Source organism: Talpa europaea (genome assembly GCF_964194135.1).
Source record: "Talpa europaea genome assembly, chromosome: 9".
Lineage (NCBI taxonomy): Eukaryota > Metazoa > Chordata > Mammalia > Eulipotyphla > Talpidae > Talpa > Talpa europaea.
In genome coordinates, this window is record NC_140076.1 from 109,756,096 (window position 1) to 109,778,745 (window position 22,650).

The window sequence follows — 22,650 nt, forward strand, 5'->3', positions numbered from 1 at the left end:
TGATTGTAATCCTATGGGACAGCTTACCCCAAAACCCCATAAAAAGCACCCTGAGAAGATAGAGATGAGAGCTAGAAGAAGTGTTACAGAACAGCTGGCATTTCTTCTGAGATTTAAAAAATGAGAAGCTTGTCAAACAACAAGGGGAAAAGGAGAGAACAGTATTTAGACAGGCTTCAAGATGACTTTACACTATCAGGGATGAAGCCGTACTTGGCCAAGTTAAAACCTGATTTCCCCTGAGACCAAAACAACATAGTAGTTGTAAGACCTGCCAAAAATCCTAGAGAGCCGACTGCCTGCCATTCATAGCGGACCAGCCACTTTAGCAGTTGAACCACATGTTTGATAAACCAAGCCAGCTGGCAACAATAATGGGGAAAGGGATTTACTTTACAGTCATCTCGGCTAAGTGACTCTTAGTCTATTAAGCACTCTACCTGGTACTTAAAATCTGACTTCTTGAATCCCTCCATGGAGTGAGCTACAAAGAGAATTGCTGAAAGATTAGTGAATGTTGCATCGGGCAACACCACACTGATAAAGACACAGCAGTCATGGAGCAGTCTACATAACGCAGGATGCTGCTGAAGAGCAAGATCCCGGCCTTTTTATTGATATACAGCATAAGGGGGAGAAGAAAAAGGAAAGAGAAGGAGATTAGGGATTGTGAGTCTGCCCTCCAGGCACTTCTTTTTTTTTTTTAAGATTTATTTATTTATTGGGGCCTCCCTGGTGGTGCAAGGGGATAAGTGTAGGCACTATGAAGCTACGTGCAACCACTGCAGAGCAAGTTTGGTCCTGGCCAGGGAGCTACCCACATGGCACAGCAGACCTCTCCTGGCTTGCCCACTGCTCCCCTCAGCAGTACAGTTTGGGCACCTCCCTGTTCTGCTCCTTGCTCTGTCTCTGGTGAATCCTCTCACCCTCCCCCGTGCCTCTGGCCTGTACCCTAGTGCTTGTATGAATAAATAAATCTTTTTTAAAAATGGACAATTAAGGATTACTTGACATTTGGAAGAGGCAATGTGAAAGAGATCAATGTGAAAGAGATCGAATGTGAAAGAGATCAAAGTAAAACAAAAGATTAAGTAAACTTAGAGGAAGAAGAGATAGTCAAGAGAACAGAAGAGGCCAGTCCAAAATCTATAATTCTTATCCTTAGAGTAAGGTAAGCTAATGCATCCCTGAGTTGAGAATAAGAGATGCTAAAAATATAAACATTCTGAAAACAATAACAAACTCTTGAAAGTTAAAAATAAAATTTTAAGGGCCTCCCTGGTGGCGCAGCAGGTTGAGCGCACTCTGTGAAGCTGTCCACAGCCTCTGTAGCGCGGGTTCGATCCCCGGCCGGCTAGGGAGCTACCCACAGGTACGGCAGACCTCTCCTGTTTCTCCTGCTGCTCCCCTCAGCAGTGTTTTTCAGTCAATCTGCCTGTTCTGCTCCCTACTCTGTCTCTGGTGAATCCTCTCACCCTCCACACCTCTAACCTGTACCCCAGTTATCGTATAAATAAATAAATCTTTTTAAAAAATAAAATAAATAAAATTTTAAAAAGTCAATAGGAAGATCAGAAATGAAATTGAGGGAATTTCCAAAATGTAGATTGAGTGATTTCTTAGTTCTGACAGAATGGGGGGATGATCCAGGATAGATACTAAGCAGTGAAGTAGAAAGCTAAACATGAGGTGATGTTTGTTCTAAGAAAAAACAGAAAGATGAACAGCCAGGAGATGTAATTGGAACACTCCCTGTGACTCAGCTGTGACTAATAGGCATAATAATGTGAGCTCTGAATATTGATTTAAAGGGTTGTTCAATGGTGTTGAAAGGACAGTGCAGGGACAGGTCTCACTGGGAAGAGTGTTAGCAAAATCTTCTGGTGAAGAGCCAGAAGGAGCTCTAGTGAAAAGCCAATAGGTGATACTTAAAGCAGAAATAAAGCCAGAAATAACAATAAGGGCATCTTTTAAGAAATATGGAAGGAAGTACCAGATTAAAACCTCATAGAATTGAAAGAGGATGCCACAGTTAATTTCATGTCAGCTTGGCAGAGCCACAGTGCCCAGCTTTTTAGTCAAAGATTTTTTTCTGTGAGAGAAAAACAAAAATAAACAACAAAAATTATTTCTGTGAGTGTTTTTGGATGAAATTAACATTTAAATAGGTGGATTCTGAGTAATGCAGTTTGTTTTTCCATAACATGGGTGGGTCTCATTCAATCAACTGAAGGCCTCCATAGAGCAAAGATGATTTTCCTCAAGCAAGAAAGCTCTGCTGGGCCTCCCTCGTGGCGCGGGCTGTTGAGCGCAGCTCTGTGAAGCTGTCTGTGCAGCCTCTGCAGCGTGGGTTTGATCCCACATGGCGAAGCAGACCTCTCCTGTCTCATCTGCTGCTCCCCTCAGCAGCACATTTCTTCAGTCAGCCTGTTCTGTTCCCCACTCTGTCTCTGGTGAATCCTCTCACCCTCCGGCACATCTGGCCTTTACCCCGGTTCTTGTATAAATAAATAAATCTTTTTTTTTTTTTTAAACTTGAACTGCATCACCAGTTCTACGCTGGGCCTCCAGCCTGCATGGTAAGCCTGCATATTTGGATTTGCCAGCCTCCATAATTGCATGCCCAAGCTCGTCATAGTAAGCTTTCTATATATTATAGATAGATAGATAGATAGATAGATAGATAGATAGATAGATAGATAGATAGATAGAGGGTTGGTGGATGGATTGATGGATGGTGGGTAGGTGGACGGATTAATAGATAGGCAGCAAGATAGATAGATAGATAGATAGATGAATAGACAAGCAGATAAATTAGACAGGCAGGCAGGCATCAATTTGACCTGTTTTTCTGGTTAACCCTGACTGATAGAGTGGAGTTATTGGGCACAAGATGACTGACTTTTGCTATGGACTTTGCCAGCATTCTTGATCTTTTAACCACCTATACATGTTATGGCAGAGGGGAGGGATTAAATTTAGAGATAGTTTAAAAGGAAAGATGATGTGCTTTATAATCAGGCAGCGCTGGTTGAAATTCCATCTGCCTCCTCCTGGCTGTGTGATCTTGGACAAATCCCCCTGGGCCTCAGTCTCCCGGTGAGTAACGCGGATCCCCGTGGTATCGGCAGGAGGGTAGAGTGAAGCAGGCAGAGCAGGCGGGTGCACCGTCGGTGCTGAATAGAGGGTATTGGTTGTTATGACAGATGCTCCCCTTTCATCAACTTCCCCTGGCAGGAGCTCGGGTGTTACTTTGATTTTGTCAGAATTATTGTTCCAATAAAATACACTGGCAGGCAAACTCATTCTCTTGGAAAAGAGTATTTGTCCTTTTAATATTTTATCCCTGATATGCCTTATAAGACAAATGCACTTCAATGTTATAATTAAAACTCTTTCCGCAGAGCTCGCGGTCCATGAAGGGAGGTCATTCCGCCCTGCTCTTCTGGATCGATCTGAGGCTCGGGGGCCGCTGCTGCAGCCTCAGAGATTTTCTGCCCATCACTGCTGCGCGCAAATGAGATCACTCCACATGACCTAATGAGCATCTGCCACTCAGAAAACCGAACGCGGCGAAGAAGAAGCACAGGGGTGAGAGGCCGGGAGAGCTGGCATGTCGGCATCTGCATTTCTCGGATGGCAGAGTCCAGATGCCACCGCCGTCCTGGGGGGCTGCCCTGTCCGGTGAGCTCTCTGCATTCCCCAGGGACCGCCTCTGCTTGCTAGGAGGGTGTAGCGCCCACCTCACACCGTGGTCTTAATGTGGGGGGCCAGGGGTCCCCTGAAATTGTGTGCCAGCTTTGGTGAGCACCCATTTATCTGGGGAGCGGTATGCGGTTTCCTTGTGTGGCATTGCCTTGTGTGGCATTGAAGAGCTGACAGCTTCTCCCTGGCGACCCTGAATATCAGCAGAGTAAATGAGCATTTTGTGCTCTGAGATGTCCGTGCTTGGAGGGGCCATGAGAGCTGGTCACTGCCCCCCAAGTAAAGGTGCAAAGTGTCAGCCTAGCCTCCAACCCCTATAGGCCCCTCTGGGGAGTTTCCAGCCCTGGACACAACCTGAACAGAAGAGGATGTCTTGCCCGGGGCCACCTGACCCCCGACCCTCACTGCCAGGGCGGCTCCCACTTCTAGCAGAGAAGATAAATGGAGGGAACAGGTCACACTTGGGGGCCATGGTCGGTGGCAGTCACTCAGAGCCTCCATTTGCTTCTGTTATACGCCTGCGTTGTAGATGCTGCTGCTCGGTTTTCCAAAGGCTGAGCCTTAGGTTCAGAGGAGTTCCCTCGCCCCGGGCCACGGCGCTCCCCAGCCACTGGGGCAGGCGTGAACTCAGGGCGGCTCTGGACCCACGTTTCCTTCCCCGGGGAAATACAAGGTCCTCCCAGACGCACGTCCGTGTGCTGGCTGTTGAGCACCACACATTATAGTTATTTCCGAGCAGCAGCATATTAATGGTTGCTTCTTCAGGCCTTTGGGCATTTGCAAGTCTTGTTTCCGCTCTCTGGAGTTCACGCTCATCCATTGTTGACTTGAGAAAAATCTACTCCCTTCAACACTCAGTCCAAGCTTCCTCTGCCCAGTGAGACACCCCTGGCCTCCCGGGCTCTGCCCTCTCTCCTCAGCTCCCGCGGCACCGCACACACTCCTGTTAAAGAACGTCACACCTTGGCTGTTTTCTTCTCTGTTCTTTTCATTCAAATAGCAACTCTGTGGGGCTGCTAGACTTACGCGGCCTGTTCAGCCACCATGATGGTTACCGCAGCTCTGCCTTCCTATACAAAGGTCAGAACTGTCCAGTCACAGTCATAGGAGCCAAACCTTGCAAGGTGCCTTTCATATCAATCAAGAGCAGAAAGCTTGATCGCCCTGGGAAGGGTGTGCATCAAGGGGTAGGACCGGGAACACCCAGGGGGCCCGAGGACCAATGTATGACAAGGGACCCCAGGAGCTGATTCGTGGAATGCCTTGTTGATAAGATTAGGACCACGGCCAGGGGCCTGGGGTCTAGTTTTGATGACGACACTTGGTCATCAAGCTGATAACATGGTCAGCAGACTCGTGTCCCCCCAAGCCCTAGATGACATTCCTGCGTGTCATCCATCCTTTTCTCCTTGTCCTCCTACCGCACGTAGCTGATGCTCTGTGATTATTCTATCAATCAAAACAGCCAGGGTCTTGCTCTCAGCAGCATCCTGCCTTGTGCAGCCTGCTCCATGACTCCGGGTCTTTATCAGTGTGGTGTGGCCCGACGCAACACAACTCCATGAGGAAAATGGTTTTGTCTTTCCTATCTTTGAAAACAAGGAGAAATCATATGCATCCTTCATCCGTGCTATTCAGAACTACTTATAATTCCCCAAATGCAAGAAGCTCCCCACAGTTCTTTGTTCTGTTCCTGCCTGCGGTCCAAAACAATACCTGGGATGTGGCACGTGCTCAATTAGTGTTTGCAGTGTGGGTTGTTGGAAGGATGGGTTGTTCCCTGAGCTATTTATGTAAGGGTCTCCCTGGAGGTGTAAGGGGCTAAGTCTCAGCACTATGAAGCTATAGGCAGCCACTGCAGCATGAGTTGGATCCCTGGCCAGGGAGGTGACCTACACGGCACAGCAGACCTCTCTTGTCTCCCCGCTGCTCCCCTCAGCAGTGTATTTCGGTCATTCCGCCTCTTCTGCTCCCCACTCTGTGTCTGGTGAGTCCTCACACACACCCTGCACCTCTGGCCTACACCCTAGCTTTGCATGTATAAATAAATAAAATAAATCTTAAAATAAAAAATAAAACTCTCCAGATCATGATTCCTTGTTATGCTTCTGAAAACTGTTCTGAATTAGGCAGGACTTTTCAGACAACAGCAACTTTGCTCCAGAAGTAGTTCGTGAAGGATACAAGCAACAGTCAGCCCTCTCTGGCCCTGTTGCAGTAGAGAAAAGAAGCCAGAATGAGAAGAGAATTAGCCTCTCCAGGGAATGTCCTTCTGAGTAACGGCCACCAAATCGGACAAGATAGATTCCGGGGCGTTTTTCTTTCTTGATGCAATTGGACAAAACAGCAGGTTTCCATCCTTGCTGCACTCACTGCCCAGGCCTTTATTTATTGCCTGCTCCTCCAAGAGATTTGCTAGAGGTTGGCTCCCTTCCATTGAGGTCACCAGAGAACTGCTGGTGTTGGGAAACGGTACCTTCAGCAAAATGTGAGGGAAGATTTAGTGGAAGTGAACTCTGCGCTGTGCCGCTCGGTAGAGAGAAGAGCTTGCAGGTCTGACACACAGAGCCAGAGCTGCAGGGGCAAGAGGAGGCCCAGCAGGCCTGGGAGGCCACGTCCCGGACAAGCAACAGCCTCCCAAGAGCTCCAGCAAGTGAGAGAAGTTCCTGAGAGTCCATCGTCCCTTGCCCTGGGCCCAAGAACCAGCCATCAGCTGCAGCAGGAGCCCCGCGCTGGTTGCCATTCATTTGCAGAAATTACCATCAAAACCCGAGAGATTTGCTCAGTGACAGAAGAGGAGCAGCGACATTTTGCAACTTGGCATCTGATGGAAAATACAGTCTGCTGCTCTCAGGCGATGGCCCTGAAATAGGTCTTCTTTTTTTGTCTGGGTCAAGAGCAGAGCCCGGCCAGCCCTCCCCACCCCAGGACCTTCCATTTCCAAAGGGACTTTTAATTTCTATGCCCTAGGAACATCTATTTGTGTCTTCAGACCATAGGTAGACCACCTCCCTGGACAGGTGGCATGGGGGGGGGGGGCATCCAGAAAAGGAGTTTAAGATAAAAGGAATATGATAAAGGAGAAACCAAATCTTTCTAAGTTCTTGCTAAGGTGTCCAGAAATCAAGCTAGTGCCTAAATTCTTCCTCAGGTCTTGTCTCAAATACATATTTATGGCTCCACATGGCATATCCAAAAGTCTGGATTCATATTAGGTAAAATCCAAACCAATTCAGTCCTTCACAATTTTTTTTTAAAGACTGTGACCCACAGGGCCTCCCTGGTGGCGCAAGGGGTTAAACACTGCACTATGAAGCAATCTGCAGCCTCTGCAGCATGAGTTTGATCCCCGGGCAGCCAGAATGCTACCCACATGGTGCAGCAGACCTCTCCTGACTCACCCGCTGCTCCCCTCAGCAGTGTATTTCAGCCAATCTGCCTGTTCTGGTCCCCACTCTGTCTCTGGTGAATCCTCTCACCCTCCACACCTCTGGCCTGTACCCCAGTTCGTCTATGCATAAATAAATAAATCTTTAAAAAATAAATAAAACACATATGCTAAAAAAAAAAAAAAAGTAACTCCTAGGTCACAGAAATACACTGAAATGTTATCCTATTTGTTATCACAGGGCCTGTAAAGTAACCAATTCAATTAAAATGTAGGAACAGCCAACTCCAGAGGTCAAAAGAAATCAGCCTGCCTGAGAACAGGCGAGTACATGATCCCATTCTCCCTTTCTTACTGAAGGGGTTCCCGGGCCTAATTCCAGCATGGGTCTGGGTGGAGGCTTTCCCACACCAACCAGCAGTTCTCAGACCCCAACTAGGTGTCCAAGAATTCAACTCAGGGCCTCTCCTAGTGGCACAGCAGTTAAGGTTGCGAAGCTGCCCGCAACCTCTGCAGCTCTGGTTCGATCCCCTGCCGCCGGTGAGGGTTCCACATGGCGCGCAGACCTCTCCTGCCGCCCACTGCTCCCCTCAGCAGTGTATTACGTCACTCTGCCTGTTCTGTTCCCTGCTCTGGCTCTGATGAATTCTCTCACCCTCCAGCACTTCTGACTGTACCCAGTGCTTGTATAAATAAATAAATCTTAAAAAAAAAAAAAAAAAGAATTCAACTCAATTCTGACACTGTCTATGAGAGCATCACCGTCTACAGTTAAAGGGCTCAGTCTCCTGGGCCTCTCCGGTGGCGCAGCGGTTGAGCGCTGGTTTGCGAAGCTGCCCGCGGCCTCTGCGGCACCGGTTCTATCCCCAGCTGCTCCCCGGCCACCAGAGGAGGGTCCCACATGGCGCGCAGACATCTCCTGCCACCCGCTGCTCCCCTCAGCAGTGTCCTTCGGTCCTTCTGCCTGCTGTGCTCCCCGCTCTGGCTTGGTGAATTCTCTCACCCTCCCGCGCTTCTGACTGTACCCAGTGCTTGTATAAACAAATAAATAAATCTTTAAAAAAAAAAAAAAAAAAAAAAGGCTCAGTCTCCTGAGACCTCCCTCCACTTCAAAGACCAGTCACAAGCCCAGACTGTTAACTGTGCTTTGGTAGCTGGCTATAAATCCCAGGGCCCCAGGACCTCTCCTCAGGTTCAGTTAATTTACTAGAGCGGCTCACAGAACCCAGGAAACCCATTGTCTCACTAAATCACCAACTACTACAGGAACAGCCAGTTGGAAGAGGCGCACAGGGCAAGGTATCAAGAAAGGACAGACCGAGCTGCCATGACCCTCAAGGGAACCACGGTCCCCAAATCTCCAGATGTTTACCAACCCTGAAGCTCTCCTGAGCCCTTTCTTTTTGGTTTCTTACGGAGAAGAAGCAAACACAGACATGATTGATTCACTCATTGGTCATTGAGACAACCTCTGCCCTCCCCGTCGATGTGGGGGTAGGGGCTGGAGGTTCAAACACTCTAACCACATAGTTGTTAGCCAGGCAGTCAGACCCCATCTTCAGGAGGTCTCCAAGTCACCTCATTCACGTAACAAATGATGCCATCATCACTGTCAACACATAGGCATTTCCAAGGGGTTTGGGAGTTGTGAGCCAGAAACTGTTGATGAAGACCAAATAGATATGCGAAATATAAATATATACATACATACATTGCTTATAAATCACAATGCTGAACTTACCAAATGACTACATTTATAGTCTGCTTAAAATATTTGAATCATTACAAAACCCAAATTTTCTATTGGAGTTTTGTAAATCTCCAGTGTGATCTTTATCCCAGGTAGCAGAAACTGAGGTCATTAAAAATACTTGTTATCCTAATTAGGCGACTGGGTTAAGTACCCATTCTAAGTTGGAGGATGGGCGAGCGAGCTGGCAGGTGGGCTGGCTTAATTTCCCTGAGATCCCCTCTTGGTGGTGATTTATTTTAGCGAACTGCATCTTTAATTAAGTGTGAATAGCAGTGATTTATTGTGTGTGCCTAATGTGCTGTAACCAAAGTATCACTGTGCTCAAAGAGCCCTAAAGTTCCTGTAAACTCAATCAACGATAAATCTGTGTCACCAGGCAGACACAATAGATGCTGCTTTCTTACTCTATAAAGTCTTGCACATCATTTAGATGCTCTTTCTGGCTGCCAGCCTTTCTGAGAGCAGCTGGGATCTCAGGGAGGACTCTGCTGAGTCTAGTGTAGACATGTTGTTAGGGCACAGGGGGGATTTCCCCCTACTCCTCTGGGTCCTTCATAGGCTGGTAGAGCAAACAAATTAACATCAGACAGACTAATGGGAGAAAAAGAACACATTCACTACATATGTATGAGAGTTTACATGATTGTAAATTGTAGCGTAAATGGTACAGACTGAGGGTTTGTATCCTGAGTTAAGGATAAGGGTCTGGGGATGACTTCATACGGCAAATCCAGGTACTCTGGATATTTGCCCTGCCTAAGACATGTTTCTCCAATAAAAAGGTTATTTCTGGAGAGGATCCCTAAATCTAGGTCATCTGCATCCTTTAAGGTTATGGCAGCAGTTTCTCCTGAGACCCAGAAGGCCTCAGTTGATCTGAGCTCCACATGCCAGGTGACATATATTGGAAAAATCCTGCTCTGGATATCTTCAAAAAGCCTATCTGCACATCTTTGGAGAGGCCTATTCTTCACAAGCCTTAGAAACTTTACATAAAGAAGGTATTTCCATCCCACTGCTAGGGACATGATAGACATCTACAATATTTTTAAAATTTTGATTTTTATGCCTCCAAAAATAATACATATTTTTAAAGAGATAAAGAAAAAATTTTAATTTCACCTATATTCCATCTGCTCAAGTAAAGCATAAGTTATTTCACTCATAGTCTTCCATAGCTATTTCTATGAGTGTGCTAGATGATAGTTAATTTTGTGTCAACTCAAGGGGATCATAAGGCGCCCAGATTGTTTCTGGGGATGTCTGTAAAGGTTTTTCCAGTTGAAATTAGCATTTGAATCATGAACTTAGCCCACTGCCCTCCTCCTCTAGGATTTCCACCAAGTGCCCTGGTCCTCAGGCCTTCAGAGGCACACTGACATTACACCACGGCTCTCCCCGGTCTCCCTTGTAGAGCGGATTGTGGGATTTTTCAGCCTCCATAAGTTAATGAGTCAAATATTCATAATAAAGTATTGGTTCTCTTTCTCTGGAGAACCCTGACTAATACACCTAAAATTTCCTTATTTAAAAGAGAGAGAGACAGAGAAAGAGAGAAAGAGAACTAGCAGGGAAACTATAAATCGGAGACATACAGCAGGAGAGGGGGTGGAAGAGGCATCAAATGAGGGGAGGAAAATCACAAGAGACTATGGTGAAAGTTTACGGGTGACTTGGTGGTGGGAATTTTATGGGATTACACCTGAGAGGAAAACCCAAACATTATACAAAAATGAACAATGATGTAAAATATATATACTTAAATAAATATATTTCATTTAAAAAAATGAAAATAAAGAATTATCATAAACAATAATGAAAATAATACAGGACAATAAATAACATTTACAGAAAAAAGATTTCTATATTTTTAACTAAGACATATACAGATATACATCAGAACTTGCTAGACTACATTTTGTTTTCTTCCCTTCTAATAACGCCTGGAATACATTTCCCAGCCTGCCTTGCAGTTAGATGTGGTCAAGTGACCAAGTGTGGCCAATGGAACATGTGCAGAAATGATGTGCACTTCTTCTAGGCCTGGCCCTGAAAACCTCTCACACCTGCTGCTCCAAGGTCTTTTCTCCTTCTAGCAGGTTGGGATGAAGGTGGCCCCATGTGGGAGGTGACAGAGCTTCCTTCAGTCTAGCCCTGCCTAAGTGCCTGCAGGAGTCTTCACAAGAAACTGTTCGCCTGCTAAGGACTGTTATGTGCACAAGACGTATCCTTCTACTCCATGGAGTTGGGGGCTCTTTGTTATACTTGTTAACACACTGCCCTGCAACTTGCTTTTTTCCCTTGAAAATAGATCTTGAATATTTTTCCACTTCAGTACACGTACTATTATTATAAGACAAAATTTACTCCCCACAATTTAACTTTTCTGAAACTAAGAGCTCTCTCATATTTGGGAGGTACCATTCCCAAAAAGTTTCCATTAAATGATTGGGGCATCTTAGAGTCAAGGAAATACCACAAATGTCATTTTTAGGGTTAAAAAAATTACAATTTTATGTTGCTGTTAAAAATCAAAATAATACTGCAGGATTTGAAAGGAAAATGAAAAATCTCTGGTATAGCAGAAGCGTTCAGACAGGACAGCTCTGCATTCAAAGTTCCAGTTGAAATAGTTCTGTGAACGACAGGATAGTATACCCACAAATGATGATGCTAGGCTAAAGAAATCTCTGAAATCCCCAATGCAGATAAGTAGAGAAAGCATTGGTTTAAATAGAGTCCAGTCACATCCAGTTTTAATCTTGGAAATGACTCACAATATAGTCAACAACTATAATGAATTTTTTAAATATTTTGTTTGAGGGAGTATCCAAACAAAATGAACTTGAAAAGATAGTAGAGAGAATTAGGATTTAAGTGGAAAGGCTTGAGAATGATATAAAATCAATCAATTGGATATACCCTCTCCAGTGAGAAATTGAATATGGGACCAAGATTCACAGATCATAAATGACTTACCTCTTTGGAAATATTTTATACATAAGAATTTGTTTGCAGGACTAGCTTCATAAAAATTTAAGCATGAAAAAAATAAGCAAGATGTGCTGAAGTGAAACTTTACATATCAAAATTAATTTTCCTTATAAAATGCATTTGTTCTTGTCTCTTCAAGGCAGTGAGGAGCTTCCTGGCCACTATAACTCTATTTTGCCTCTTTTGATGGTTTCTGAGGTCCCTAGAATCCCTAAATTATTCTCTCTGAAATGTTCTCTTGGTAGAGCAGAATTTTTTCCCAGAAAGAGTTGGTGGTTTAAAAACAGTTTTTTGGGATACAGAATAAAATATTCATCAAATCTTATCTCCCAATCTCCCAACATCTATTTATGAAAACTTGCCATCAAAAGTATTTTGGTGACAAAAATTCCCAAGTGATGACAAAAGTATATGATTTACATTATGATTGTTTTATTCCCAGTTAAGTTTTCAACATTTCAAAAATCTTTCTTTGTATAAAAAATTACCTATTGCATTTTCTTCCTTCTCAATTAGTTATGCCATTGTTAGCTGAAATAAAAGTCCTAATAACAGTTAGACTAAGAGTTTATTAGGTAATCAAAGCAAGGATTTGAACAAGGAAAGTAGTCCAACAGGTTTTACTCTATGAGGATCGTTTCAATAATCACAAGTTTGAGTTCAGTTTATACAGGTAGAGACAGTGAGTTATAAACATCAAATATCTAATTGTTTTTGACAGGGGATTTTGGTTTTCCCTATAGATTTGTATCTTTTTGTTTCCTAAATTATCTTGACCTAAATAATTACCATCTGTGTGCACAGAAGCATTAGCACATAACCGAAGGGTAATCAAGCATAATTGCTTAACTCCACCCTTGGTTCCCAGTGGTCCCCTATTCAGGAAGTCGGGTTCATGGCATGGCATGCTGGGAGTTGTAGTCCTGAAATTTCATCAATGTGGAGATGGTGTTACCGGGCAGGGAGAGGGGCAGCCCAAACCCGCAAACCTGCCTATTCTAAATGGGCTCTGCCATCCGCCGCATCAACACAAAACATATGAGACTTTAATGGGAAGGAACTTTAATAAAACTAGGAAACAATACAGGAAAAGCAAAGAGTCTAATTTCTAAATGAAGCACCCAAAGTGACCCGTCCCCTCGTGGGTAAAAGTCCATCCATATGGGATCGGTCCCAGAGCAAGGCCCCAAAGCCTGCCACAAGTCCACCTTCCAGTGGGGACCCACAGAAAAGGGTCAAAAACAACCAGACAAGCCCGGAAGGAAAAGAGCAAAATCAACATCAAGATAAAAGCTGCCACTGTCACCTCCCCACGGGTCTCACCCACATCTGTGTCACCCCGTCCACGACCAAAAGACAAGCGCAGTTTCTTCACGTGTCTCTAGGCTCCATGCGCCTCCTCCAGGTCTCCTGGCTCCATCCTGCTCCTTCCTCAGTCTCTTCTGCAGCTTCTCCTCTCCCTGCTCAGCTCCACCCTCTCTTGGGTGGGGCAGGAAACCTCCCCCTTTCCTGGGGACCACCCTGTTACAATGGGAGTGGAATCTATAAGGTTGTAATGGGATGGAGTTCATTCAGGATGTCATTCTCTGGCTTCTTACTGGTCCTCAAAGAGGAGGGCAAATCTTGGGCCTTAATCATTTTGCTGGTGTCTAAAGAATGTTGTGAAGATGCAAAGGCTAGGTACCCTTTGTTTAACTTTTCTTTATCTGGATCCTTAATCATTATGCAGGTCATGTCTGCTCCACAGAACAGGACAGGAGCTGGTTCTGACTTAAAGCCTATGCAGATGGCTTTTCTCTCTTGCCTGCTGATGAGTCTTAGGCTAGAATTCACTATAGAGGACAGTTTAGGATATAGCTTACAAGGTTTCATAAATTCCAGAAGCTCTTCAACCAATATCATTCCTGACTGTGGGTCTGCTACTCCTTAGCGGCCTGTTCAGCCACCATTTTGTTACCTACAGTTCTAAATCCTAAGCAAGGTACAGGAGCCCAACCCTGCAAGGTGCCTTTCAAAGCAAACAAGAGAATAAAGCTAGATCAGGAGGAAAGGCTATGCATCATGAGGTATGACCGGGAACACAGTGTTGATGGGGGGGGGGGGTGGTGATGACAGATGCATAACACGTACATCCAGATTTATACATCACGGGAATGCCCAGGGGGCCAAGGAATGATGTATAACAAAGGGCCCCAGAAGCTGATCAGATAGTTGATAAGATTGAAACCACCTGGGGAACTAGGGTGTGATCCCAATGACAATACCAGTCATCAAGCAGATGAGAAGTGCCTGGAGGACAGTCTCACAATCCCTGATCTTCTACTTTCTTCCCCTTTCTTTAATCTCCTTCCCTTTCCTTTTTCTCCGCCCCCTTATGCTGTATATCAATAAAAAGGCAGGATCTTGCTCTTCAGCAGCATCCTATACTATGTAGCCTGCTCCGTGACTCCTGTGTCTTTATCAGTGTGGTGTTGCCCGATGCAACACCTGACAAATGAAGAAAATGTAGGTTCTTTGTGCTTTGTGTCAGGATGCAAAGGATATCATCCCTTATCGTGCTTGCTGAGGTTTTTGGAGTCTGTGGTTTCGGAGTGTGGGGTCCTTGGGTTCACTCTGGTAAAGGTTTCACCAGAGCTCCTGTTTCAGCAACACGGCAAGTTGCCCCAGTGAGTTTCTCCATGAGACAGAGACGTTAGTTATAATTAAAGAACGAGTTTATTAAGGAAAGGACAGAAGAATAAAGGAAACTTGCATAGACACAAGAGGGCAGGAAGAGCTGCACTGAAAGGGACAGATTTGCTGAGAGGGGCCTGCATGGTTGCAGGCGGGTGGCCTTGAGGAGCGCTGCCCTGCTGAGGGAGGTCAGTGAGGAGAAGCCCCGGCAGGTACAGGTCACAGGCAGGCAGGAGGCTGCTGCCCTGCAGAGGGAGAGAGTTGGTGAAAAGAGGCACCTGCAATAGTCACAGGGGGGCAGTGGGCGTGCTGCCCGAGCCTGTGCAGAGACTGCACTGATATAGTCCCCTTCTGTTTGGGAGGGTCACTCCTTGTGAGCCTTCAGTTTGTTGCTGATTTTGGATAACCAGGCAGAATCCAAAAGGGACCGAGATTCCAGGGTGGGCCCAATCTCTAAATCTTTACCCTCAGGTCTGTGCTCCACTCCCTGGAGCTTGGGATCCTGCTTGGGTCTCATGCCTTGTGATAAAGCTCTGGTGCCTGAGGGTCACGACCTCTACAGCTGAGACAAAGGTCATGTTATTCCCCTCGACCCCCACCTCCTTGTGAGTCAGGTTCTGGTCTTGGGGCACCTCCTTTCCAGTCTTTCTATTCTTGTCCTCCATTAGTGCTGGGTCCTTCTAGGTTAGCAAACAGCCAAATAAATCTCAGACAGATTGATAAGAGAAAAAGTTAAAAGAGTAATTTGATAATAATATGTATATCTCCTATATACATAGGAAAGAACTGTTATAGAGCAACCCCGATATTAAACGGGTTCCTGGCTGTGGGTCCTCACCCGCGCGCTTTAGAGGGACTTATGAATACTCTACTACAGACACACGCAAAAGGGTTAATAACAGGTTTATTTACAAGAGAAAAAGAAATAAGGAAAATGTACAACTCAGGGAGAAAATAGGGAAATAAAGTCTTTAATGCGTCCTACCCGATCCGCCGACCTGGAAACCCAAAGTCACCCTCAGAGCTGGCCGGACGCTCCGAGCTGGCTGAGAGCCCAAAAATGGAGAGCCCCCCAAAGCCCACGTGTCTGCCTTTTGTATCCACCTGGCTGCTTAACCCCACCCTCAGGTCCCAGCCACCTTCCCTTTGGTGGTGATGGGATTTGGAGTTCCCAGTGTCTTTGGCTTTGACCTGGGGTGGGGGTGGAGTCCACAAAGCCTATATGGAATTTGCTTTGGGACATCCTTTTCCCCCTAACAGAACCAGCATGACGATGTCACTCACCCACATAGCTTCAGACACCATCTTAAATAACTCAACTAAGACCAAAAAAAAAAAAATGGGGGGTGGAAGAGGAAGGTCTGGGAAGTTAACAGGGAAGGCACGATAAACAAAGGTAAGAATGTTATACAGATTTAAATTCTGCCTTCTCCATTGGAAAGAGTTAAGGAGTTTATGTCTTCCAAAGACAGCAAGGGCAGAGCACCTCCTTTAACATGTAAATGTCTTTCTCAAAAGGGTGACCTCCACTCACTCGTCAGAGACCCTCCCACGAAATAAATCTCTGGCCAGTAATACATATTTTTGTATTTTGGAGTGGAAGATTTTTGCTCCCCTACATTTAGAAGAAGATGTGGTTTATAAAGTTGACTGAGCCAACATCTTCAAAGTAAGAGAGCCGTTAGGCAACTCACTATTAATATATACCCTTGACTCTTGTGGTTTATCTGTTGGTGAGTAATGAAAAGGACTTGGTTTTTCTGCCCAAGTAATAACAAGTCTTGTTCAAAGAAACTTGCTTTATTTAAAACTTTGAGATTGTTGGGAGTTTTCCCTTGCTTAAAAAAATAAAGTCAGCACTGAAAGTCTCTTCTTTCTTTACTTCTAAAGGAGAGAAAACAGCTAGTTCTTAGCCCTCTATGGAACTTTTATTCATTGGAAGCCAGATAGGAATTTTTAATCACTTCTCAAATGTCTAACTTGTTTTTTAATTTTTTATTGCATTTATTTAACAAACACATATTATATAGTGCCTACTTTATGCTTAGTACTATCCTTTTACCTTTACCTAGTGTTTTACATGTATTGACTTTGGAGGAACAAAGTTTGCTGCCCGAAAATACATCTCTTTGGTAAAAAGGCTATTTTAGTTTGATTATTTTTGGAAAACAGCAGATATAGGAGGGGCTCTGAAAGCTGTTTTTGCTAACATACATTTACATATATGAAGAAAAATCTCCATATGCAAAGAGGTGAAGGGAGGTGGTTGACCAAATCTTTTTAGCAACAACTTAAATCTACATAACAATCATACCTTGATTACTGTGCTTTTGCTGGTAATCTCCCATAAATGACCTTCTTCTTCCTCCAACAAGCTTTGTCTTTAGCTGAAGATAACATTTAAGGTGATGGCTTGAGTCATTTCTGTGAGTTACTCAGTTTTCCCAAGTTTCTCCCATGAATTCAGGAGGTTCACATGTTATTAAACTTTTTTCACACACCCAGACACATTGGAAAGAAACAATAACTTCTATTCACAGATGATGACATATTCACATATGTGGAAAACCTTAAGGAATTGGGAGAAAAAAAACTTTCCAGAGTAAGTGAGTTTAAGAATGTCACAGGATATAAATATTTTAAAATCAATTCTACTTCTTTGAAAAACAATAAACTGAAAATTGGAATTTTTAAAATATAATTTATAAGATAATCAAACATGTAAGATACCAAAACACAAATTTAAGAAAACATGTAAAATCTGCACTAAATATTATCAAACATTGTTGAGTAATTAAAGACCTAGGTAAACTGAGAGAATACCACATCCATGGGCCAGAAGACCACATATTGTTAAATCATGTCTTCCCAAATTGATCTATACAATCTATACAAATCAAAGCAACCTAAATCTGTTCTAAAGCAGATCTTTTTGGTGGAAACTGACAAGTTGATTTTAAAGCTTATGTAGAAATGCAAAGGGCCTGTAAGAGCCAAAGACATTTTTTTTTTTAAAAGGAATAGAGTTAAAGAACATGCACCACCTAATTTCAAGACTCACTGTGATCAAAACAATGTGTCACTGGCATTGTAACAGGGTGGTCCCCAGGAAAGGGGGAGGTTCCCTGCCCCACCCAAGGGAGGGTGGAGCTGAGCAGGAAGAGGAGAAGCTGCAGAAGAGACTGAGGAAGGAAGGAGCAGGATGGAGCCAGGAGACCTGGAGGAGGCACATGGAGCCGAAGAGACACGTGAAGAAACTGCGCTTGTCTTTTGGTCGTGGACTGGGTGACACAGATGTGGGTGAGACCCGTGGGGAGGTGACAATGGCAGCTTTTATCTTGATGTTGATTTTGCTCTTTTCCTTCCGGGCTTGTCTGGTTGTTTCTGACCCTTTTCTGTGGGTCCCCACTGGAAGATGCTTTAGACTTGTGGCAGGCTTTGGGGCCTTGCTCTGGGCCAATCCCATTTGGATGGACTTTTACCCATGAGGGTGTAACAGGGTGGTCCCACGGGTCACTTTGGGTTCTTGATTTAGAAACTAGACTCTTTGCCTTACCTGTATTGTTTCCTAGTTTTATTAAAGTTCCTTCCCATTAAAGTCTCATATGTTTTGTGCTAATGCGGCAGATGACAGAACCCATTTAAAATAGACAAGTTAGCAGGGTTTGGGCTGCCCCTCTCCCTGTCCTATAACAGCATTAGAAGTCATATAAAACAGAGAAATATAACAGAATCTAGAAATGGAATTTCAACCAAGTTGGCAAGGTAATTCAATAGGGAAGGAACATTTTTCAACAAATGGTGCTAGAACTATGGATATTCATATGGAGACAAAATGAACTTTGACATTTATATCATATTGTAAGAATAGAGCATAACAGCAGCCATTTTAAAGTACAGCAGCCATTTAAGAGCTTAACTGACAGTGAGGTTGCAATTCCTGGAATCCTAGATTCTAAGAACCGGGCATCTGTAACCATTAGATTACCTTAACAGTCGGATTCCTAGAATCCACATCTGAAGCTGTCAGATTGCCCTAAGGGGCCCATTCTGTATGCCTATTTAAACTGCTTAATTTTGGTGCTGGGGTCCAGCCCTGTGTGGGGGCGGCTGCTGTGTCAGTTCCACTTGGGGGTTCGGACCCTAGCTCGAGCTAGCTAATAAAGGCCACTTTTGCTTTTGCATGGAACTTGGGTCTCGGTCATTCTTGGACACAAGAACGGCACCGGTGTGCTTTAACAATATCACACCATACAGAAATATTAACTTGGAATAGATCATAGACCTGAATGGGCAAACTTAATGAAATGTCTAAATAAAACCACAGGAGAAAAATCATCTCAATCTTGGATAGGCAATAATTTCTTAGCTAGGACACAAAACATAAAAGAAAAAAAATCGATAAATCAAGCTTGACCACATCTAAAACTAATGTTCTTCAAAAGACCTTAATAAGATAATATAAAGAGAAGCACCATCTTAAGTGAGAACCTTCAAATGGTTAATTTCCAAAGGCCATAGATTTAGGAAGCTTTCCATCTAATGGAAGTAGATTCTGCATGACATTTCCCTAGGTTGTTTTTCCCTCACTTTGTTCAATTTGGATTTTCTAAAGATTGGCCACTGTCTCTACAGTAGTACGGTGGCATTCAGGAGCAAGCCTGATTCCTGCCCTCTCTCCAAACTGGATTTGACACAGCTAGATAATGAAGCCAAGGGAGGATGACCCTTGAGCTCACTTAGCTTGTGTCAAAAATCAGAGACATGGAACTCTTCACTAAAGTATGGATCTGTGGGTATCCGCGTTTACTTCTTTTTTTTTTCTTATTTTATAAAAGCAATGTCTGTTCATGACTTAAAAATCAAAAAACACAAATTATCCAGGGCTTACTGGTTGCAAGAAACAAACTCAGTTCAAACAATTTAATCAAAAGATTGTTGGGCTTCCCAACCAGCTCATTCTGACCCATTTCAGATTTAAGAACAGCTGGATCCAAGGCTTAAGTGACATGTCCAGGGTCCACAGTCCTTCACTCTAGGCTCTGCATCCCTCATTTTGTGGGTGAGCTATATTTTTACCTACTACCCACTACTTTCTCCAGGCAACCAGGGAGAACAGCCACCCACTTTCCATCTAGCAACTCAAGAGTGGAAAAACAAGCACTTTCTCAAAGTTTGCCTGTCAGGCCAAGAAAAATTAATGATTGAGCCTACCTGAATCAAATGCTTTGAGCCATCTTCGCAGCCAGGGGTATGAAAAAAGTACCTATTACCAATGCAATTGCCTTCATGTTAATTGAATAGAATTTGCACGGCAGTTGCCTCTCCCTCCTTACAATGAACTGTGCTGTGTACTCTCTGATGATGCCTGCACAACCTAAACTAGACTTGAGATAGTCGTGTGTTCTTTCATCCACAAGAAGCCTACCCTGCCAGGAGCTGTGCTAAGTCCAGAGGATACAAGCAGACACATCTCCTACCTTAAACTACTGAACTAGAAGCACCCCCTACAGTGAAAGCTATTCCTATCTCCATGGGGCCCCCCAGGGAGCACAAGTGGTCTCTACCTCCACACAGTTGTATGAGTGGAGATATTTAGTTACTTACACTGAGGTGTTATTATTCTGATTCCCAAAGTTATACTCAATCCCTTTTGAAAACCTGCTTCCAGCAGAAGTTGCTTGTTTGACTAACATGGACATGAAGTGAAAAATTGTCATTGAGGTTGAATGGAACAGGAATTAGGGACACTCCAATCATCCCAGAATTTTTCTATAGTATATTTATAAATGTGTTCTTCAATATCAGTCCCCTAGTTCTTCAATTAGTAAATACTCTTAACATCCATGAGTCTTAAGATAGCAAAAAGCGGACCTCCCTAGTGGCGCAAGGGGTTAAGCACCGCACTATGAAGCAATCCACAGTCTCTGCAGCACGAGTTCGATCCCTAGCTTGCCAGAGAGCAACCCACGTGGCGCAGCAGACCTCTCCTGTCTCCCCGCTGCTCCCCTCAGCAGTGTGTTTCACTCGGTCTGCCTGTTCTGTTCCCCACTCTGTCTCTGGTGAATCCTTCACCACCTGCATCTCTGGCCTGTGCCCCAGCTTTTGTATGCATAAATAAATAAATCTTTAAAAAAAAAAAAAAAGATAGCAAAAAGCTGTATTGGAAACACAGCTCTGAGCTCTAATGTATTCATCCCCGCATGCTGTGCAATTCTGCATATTGTATCTTTTGTTTCATGGATAACAATGAAGATGAAATCTTAGTGCCAGTTACTTTGTGTGTATAGTTGAACCTTTTCTTCTCTCTCTTAAATTAAGCATGGAAATCTTCAAGTTAGTCTGGAGCCAACATCCTCTGCATTTTCCAACAAAGATACAATCCTTTCAATACAATTACACAGAAGATACAAAAGCACAAATATAAATACACATGCAATTATATGCCATTTATATAAAGGAGAAATCTAGGGTCTTTTTTTTTGACTTAGGAAAAGGAATACTCATTGTATAATTAGATTGTTTTAATTTTGTACTAAAAATTAAATTGAAAAATAGCAAAAATTCAACATACATGCAATGTCTGAGGAATACATCTATGTGTAAAGAGAGATACACCAATAAAGATTTGACAATTACATATATGTGCTTTTTTTCTAGGACTGGTCCATTCAGAGGACCACCTGAGCCAAATCTCCTTTCCAATTCTGTGATGAACTCATACGTTTGCCGATTACCCTTCAGGTCTTGGATCCAAATTAACATTTGGTTGGTGGCACTTGTAGGGGGAAATGTAGCACAGCAGATTGGAAATTTATGAACCTCCTGGAAAAGCTATTTGCTAAACTTGTGTCAAATCTGCTTGAGTCGGCTGTGGCAGCTGCAAAATCGAGGTGCCTGGGGTGCAGATGGTATTCCTGTCACATGGCCAAGTGTTGGCTAAATCCCTCACATCACAGCACCCTCAGTCAACAGAACTGGGACCTTCTAGGAGGGCACCTGTACCCCACTCCAGTCACCAACCAGGCCACATGGGGCTGCAGCCTTGAGACAGGCATAGGAGCAGAGAAGAGTAGAGACAGAGCAAGCTGCATTTGTCAAAATACACAATGCCTGGGCTTAGAAGTATGCTCTCTCCAGAAGCAGCAAGAATACTTAGAAAACTCCCATTACTACCCAAAATACCTCCCTCCAGCAATGCAACTCTTTCTCCATCCCACTCAAAAGGTATCAACTGTCTAATGTGGCATCTCTGGACCCTGCTAATCTGGACCTGTCTGCCTTCATACACCCACAAGAACTTCACCTTTCACACATTCTGCTTATTCTTCCTCCAATACTGGCTCACCGGAGTGCATCTTTGGGGTTTTACTTCTGCTTGCAGGGGCGGGGGTTGTCCCACAGAAGGAGAAACTATGCCCTGGGAAACCCAGAGTAGAGAATCAGAAGCAATGCACAGAATTAGGTTAATATTGCATGGAATTTTTTTTTTTTTTGCTGTCCAGTTCTGTTTTTTCCCATTCTTTTTTTGACTTTTTAAAAATTTATTTTTATTATTTTTTAATTATATATATTTTTTACATCATGTTTCATTTTTGCACCATGTATGCATTTTCATCGATAAATGCATACATTTATAGATGTATAAATGTATGGTTATAGTCCCCATACAATTCCCACCCCACCTTGTTTTGATCCTACTCCTTCCTCCCGCCCTGCAGTGCATGGAATTCTTAACTACACTTGCAGCTCAGCATCCTGGCTGCTCAGATGGAGTATGGACTCTCCTCTGAGCCCCTGAGCCACATGTCCGGGTGCCTGGTCCACATGCAGCTCCTTATACCTGGAAACTTACATGCAATTCTATACTATCTCCTGCTTTGAACTCAAGTCCTGTTGAGCTAAATACATTCTCCAAGAGATTTTCTTTTATGTTACTTTCAAAATTAGGTCACTTCCCCCCATAATGCCTTGTCCTTTCCCTTCATAGTACCTATAATTTTTATTGTATATTAATCTATGTTTGGTTATTATTTTTCTCTCTCACTATACTGTGGCCACAAGGAGAACATGGACTATGTCTGTTCTGCTCAGATTATATACCCAACAATTAAGTGTTCAATATTAATTTACTAAA